Raw genomic sequence first — 6,055 nt, 5'->3', positions numbered from 1 at the left:
TACCGATGTCATCCTGCACTCCTTAGTTAGAGGTGTTTGTGTTGTTTAGGTCACCCTGTTGATGTTCCAAATGATGAAAGAGTCTTTATATGTATAAGGGTTAGACCAGACCACTAGGAGGTGTCATTACCCCCCCCCCCCCCCCCCCCCCGAAACCATGGGGTTGGCCATGGTTTCAGTTGACCTCTGACATGATAAGATAAGATAATGGAACTGTTTGTAATGAAAAAATGTGGAAACTATGGAACTACAGTTGGGATGTGAGAGTGCTGGGATGCGCTTGATAAAGGGAGCCTCTTTTATTGTTTTATGACTTCTTTTGCTGCCTGTTGGGGGCCTAACTGTAACCCACTCTGTCTAACTGTTGCAGAGTGTGGCTAGTTAAGAATCTTTAGTTTTTAGAAGTAACACAAGAAAAGTTTATTTCTTTTCAATAGGAAAATTGTACTTAGTAGTCAGTATAACCTTTTAATGATATAAGTTTGCATATGGTAGAATACTGCAGGTAATCATTTGTGTTTAGAAGTATATAGTTGGTGGCATATTGAAAGAATGACTCATCCTAGGAGGTCTGTAACATTCCAGGGTGTTCACCCCCACATCCTAGGAGTATGGGAGAGGTTGTATCTTGTCTTATTGTTTTACGGTAGGATTAGCTATATCTGTCTTAGTCTAAGTGTCTTTTGGTTTGATGAACTGCTGGACTTCGAGACCAGCAGGTGTAGGGATGTCATTTATGGGGTCACACTCTGACCACACACACACGTACACCTCCACATTTCAATGTATGGAACAAACGCTCACTGAAGCATATAAATAAAGACCAGGGCAGTCCTCAGTTGCGAGTCTTAGTTCTGGAGACTGCCCTTGCTAGCAAGAAGTTCTGTGTGTGTCTCTTCTCCGAGTCTTTACTGAAGAAGTGTTTTAGAGTATATTTCTTAACATTTCTAAAGGAATACCTGTTGTTTGTGGTGCTCTATTTAAAACTATTAGCCTCTGTGTCTTTTCTGAGCGCTAAAGAAAAAGGAAAATGTTCCTAAAGTAGTTAAATCATCTATGTGTAAACCATAAGTCTTACTGTTGCAGTGTGTTTGTGACTAGTAGATAATTATAGGGCTAGTTGCATTAAAGCCACATTGGGGTTGATACGGTGCTAGTGTGGCTAGGTGTGAATATGTGCTCTTAGAAGTATCACAGTTTATTTCTAAAGGGATACATGTTGTTTGTGGTATTCTGTTTAAAAACAATTAGCCTGTGAAACTATTAGAAAAGAGAAATCTTCCTAAACTAGCTAAATTAAATGCTGTGTGGGAATACACGGTTTTTAGAAGTATCACTGTTTATTTCTAAAGGGATACATGTTATTTGTGGCACTCTGTTTGAAACTAATAGCCTCTGTGTGTTTCATGACTTATTTTGCTGACTGTTGGGGGCCAATAACAGAGCTCTGAGACCTATACAATCCTTTAAAAAGAGTTTAATTAAAACACATAATGGTTTCATTAAATAAAACGCTATTAAACACTTGTGAACTCATATAACCCCAGAACTCATATGCACGTGCAAAGCCCGTACACGCGTACACGCACTCCATGGACGCACAGGGGGAAAGGGGAAGTGGTGAGGGGAAAAGGAGAAGTGGGGGTGAGGGGTGGAGTGGGGCAAAAAAAAGTGCCATTATATTACTACTCACGTATAAAACAAATGCACATAAATCTATTATTTTTCTCCAGTTATTACCGCGGAAGCACTAGCTGGTAGTTGGGCCGTACGCGTATCTTAGCGCAGTTGAACATAATCCACAAAGTCCGCTTGTAGTCGAAAAACAAACAGGCAAACATTTATTTCCACAGTTTTGAAATACAGTGATTGTTAGAGTAAATAGTTAAACATTTGTCATTTTTATTTTTACCATTTGTCCATTGTTTTAACTCTGTGAAAGGAATTCTTTCTTTCCTCCCATCCCCAGATTCTCAAGGTTCTGGGTGCGAGGTTGAAGTGTTTTATCACAGGAACGTCCTTTTGAAGGTCTGTTTGATGTTTGGTAGAACTTCCTGCCCTTTGTATGGTTTCACTGTGTTACCTATGGTAAACCATACATTGGGTGTGGGGGAGACTACCCTCTTTATGACCAAGGATGTTGCTCCTGCTTTTAGGTTTTATGACCCTTTGATCAGCAGGAACACACACACACACACACACTCAGTATATACATTTACATACAGTGCCTTGTCTTTGTAACCAAAGGGGGTTGCAAGGGGAGGTGTTTTGTAAACTATTGTTTGAAGTTTGTCAATAAAAGGCAGCGAGAGGAGGCCATCATCGGGGTCATTGTCGTGCTGGACACAGATGAGAGGCCTCCCTTGCGCAAGTAATCGATCGATCACTGTTGCCTTGTTTTTCTTTCATGGGAATACGTCCTGGATACAGCGGGGTCTGAGTTTAGACCCAACAGTGATCTACACTCAACAAAAATATAAACGCAACACCTTTGTTACTGCTCCCATTCCCCATGGGATGGACGTAGAGACCTAAAATTCATTCCAGATACACAATATAACCATCCCTCCCAAACAGTGGTCACAAATCAGTCCAAATGTGTGGTAGTGGGCACATCTGCCATATTGAGATAATCCATCCCACCTCACAGGTGTGCCACATCAGGATGCTGATCTGACATCATGAGTAGTGCACAGGTGTACCTCAGACTGCCCACAACAAAAGGCCACCCTGGAATGTGCAGTTTTGTCTCACAGCAAAATGCCACAGATGCCACAAGCAATGAGGGAGCGTGCAATTGGCATGCTGACAGCAGGAATGTCAACCAGATCTGTCGCCCGTGCATTGAATGTTCATTTCTCAACCATAAGCCGTCTCCACAGGCGTTTCAGAGAATATGGCAGCACATCCAACCGGCCTCACAACCGCAGACCTCGTGTAACCACACCAGCCCAGGACCTCCACATCCAGCAGGTTCACCTCCAAGATCGTCTGAGACCAGCCACCCAGACAGCTGCTGGAACAATTGGTTTGCACAACCAAACAATTTCTGCACAAACTGTCAGAAACCGTCTCAGGGACGCTCAACTGCATGCCCGTCGTCCTCATCGGGGTCTTGACCTGACTCCAAGACGGACGAAAGCGAAAGCATTTGCCAAGAATGTTTTCATTAATCCCCCCCCCCCCCCCCTTTTGCCTTGCTTAACTGTAAAGATCTTAATTTAATTCTTGGTTTATTCCCATGCCAAATAAAGCACGAAATCCATTTGTCCCATTCCTCAAACTGTGTTTGACTTACTTCAACAGGCAAAGTTCTAAATAAATAAAGGAGTCTTGGGAGTACGTTCATTTTCACTGCTAATATCCTTGAATTTAAATTTAAGAAAGGCACCAGATTCCACCTATCTAAATCAAATTTTATGGCCTGTGACAAGGGACCATAATTTACTTGTGATAGATTAGAAATATTCTTAGTTAGAATTATTCCGAAGTATTTAAGTGTTTCAGCTTCCCAATTTATATAATAATTATCTCGTAAAGTGTTAGATGCTGTATAGTCTAGTGTCATTACCTGTGTTTTGTTTAGGTTTAGTTTATAACCAGACAGTTCTCCAAAGACGGATAGAGAGGACAACAACAACTCAAGTGATTCTTCAGGTTCCCTCAAAAAGACCAAGACATCATCTGCAAACATTGCAACTCTTTGTTCTTCCCCAGCAACTACAATACCTTTAATTTTGGTATTGTTTCTTATAAACTGACCAAGAGGCTCAATATAAAGTGCAAATAAAAGTGAATGAATTGTTCTGAAGATGCTAATAATTAGTGAATTTTGTTTTAAACTAGCCTTTAATTATGTTGTAAAAACTTTGAATCTCATGAAGATTTTCACATCAGTGTGCTTTTCACAAAGATTATTACCTGTAATAATGAAAATTACGCAGGGCCCGAGAAGGGTCTGGCTGCAGCCACTGGGGACCGACATATTGGGACTTCCACACTAACCGGAAACACATGACCTCCACAGTAGGCGGAAATACGTTCCCGCATGGATTTTTTTCTTTTTTTTGTCTCGTTCCTGCATGGATCATTAACCTTGCAAATCGATCGTAAAGGTTGGTACAGAGTCTTCCATGTATAAATTTGCTGTTAATAATTATATAATTCTAGGAATCATCTACTTTGCTTACACTGATGTTGGCACTTTGTTGGCGTTACAGCAACAGTCAGACCCCCGAGGTATCTAAACTTAAGTAAGGAATGTGTGCACTTTTAACACCTCTGACTAGCATTTAGTGGTCAGTTTCAAATGTATTTGATTTTTGCTTGTTATTGAACAAATTCACTTCACTGCTTTTCACTATCTGACATCAATGCACATTGTTCCATTTACTGCATATTGCGCTTTATTCATGTCTCTCATTCCACCTGCATCAACATTGTAAAGTTTGTCACAAAGAGATTTATACATTTATAAATATTAATATTCTCTATTCCATTCTCCCTCCATCCATCTTCATCCGCTTTATCCGAGATCGGGTCGCGGGGGCAGCAGCCTAAGCAGAGAGGCCCAGACCTCCCTCTCCCCAGCCACCTCCTCCAGCTTATCCGGGGGAACACCAAGGCGTTCCCAGGCCAGCCGAGAGATATAATCTCTCCAGTGTGTCCTGGGTCTGCCCCGGGGCCTCCTCCCGGTGGGACATCTCTAAGGGAGAGGCCAGCCACCCTGCGGAGGAAGCTCATTTCCGCCGCTTGTATCCGCGATCTCGTTCTTTCGGTCACTACCCACAGCTCGTGGCCATAAGTGAGGGTAGGGACGTAGATCGACCAGTAAATTGAGAGCTTCGCTTTTATACTCAGCTCCCTCTTCACCACGACGGACCGGTGCAGCGTCTGCATTACTGCAACTGCAGCCCCAATCCGCCTGTCAATCTCCGGCTCCCTTCTCCCATCACTCGCGAACAAGACCCCGAGATACTTGAACTCCTCCACTTGGGGCAGCAACTCATCTCTGACCCGGAGTGGGCACTCCACCCTTTTCCGGCTGAGAACCATGGCCTCAGATTTGGAGGTGCTGATCCTCATTCCCGCTGCTTCACACTCGGCTGCGAACCGTTCCAGTGCGAGCTGGAGGCCCTCAGCCGATGAAGCCAACAGAACCACATCATCCGCAAAAAGCAGAGACGAGATTCTGAGGCCACCAAAGCGAAAGCCCTCCGCCACTTGGCTGCGCCTAGAAATCCTGTCCATAAATATTATGAACAGAACCGGTGACAAAGGGCAGCCCTGGCAGAGCCCATCACCCACCGGGAACGAGTCCGACTTATTGCCGGCAATGCGAACCAAGCTCTTACAACGGTTGTATAGGGATCGAATGGCCCGTAGCAATGGACCAGACACCCCATACTCCCGCAACACCTCCCACAGGACACCCCAAGGGACACGCTCGAATGCCTTCTCCAAGTCCACAAAACACATGTAGTAGCATGTTTCCTGTAGAAAGGCGTTTAGCGCCAACATCACCAGGGGCCCGTTCTTCGTACCTCGCTAAGTAGGTTAGCTGGATTAGATTGTTGACGATTTCGCGTGATCCTGGATCGTTCGGTTCCCCGAAGCTCATCCGGGACTTGCTGTCATAGCAACAGAGCCGTAAGCGTAAACCTGCTCGGGAGCAGGTTTACTTTATGTAAACAGGATTAGATCGCGGCCACGCAGGTATGTCCGCTTCATTTATACGAAAGCAACAGCGATAAATAAATAACATCAATGTAACTGAAGATAATGCAGCACTTGATCCTTTTATTGATGTCACACAGATACATACAGGTCATTGCCTAAAAAAGGGAAATGTACTATTAACATTCTATTACATGTATGTGATTATTACAGATGTAATTCATATTTCAGAGTAGTAATTGTAAATTACTTCGTGTAATCAAGATGAGAGACCACGGCTATAAAAGCGAAGGTGGATTTGGGAAGCCTGTCGCAGCCATGTCCTGTCCGTTTACGCGAGCAACCCATTGCGGAAGGTGCAAGATTGATAAGGAGAGTC

The sequence above is a fragment of the Astatotilapia calliptera genome, chromosome 3 (genome assembly GCF_964374335.1).
Source record: "Astatotilapia calliptera chromosome 3, fAstCal68.1, whole genome shotgun sequence".
Classification (NCBI taxonomy): Eukaryota; Metazoa; Chordata; class Actinopteri; order Cichliformes; family Cichlidae; genus Astatotilapia; species Astatotilapia calliptera.
The sequence above is the reverse complement of the archived record's forward strand: the minus strand, read 5'-3'. Positions refer to the sequence as shown.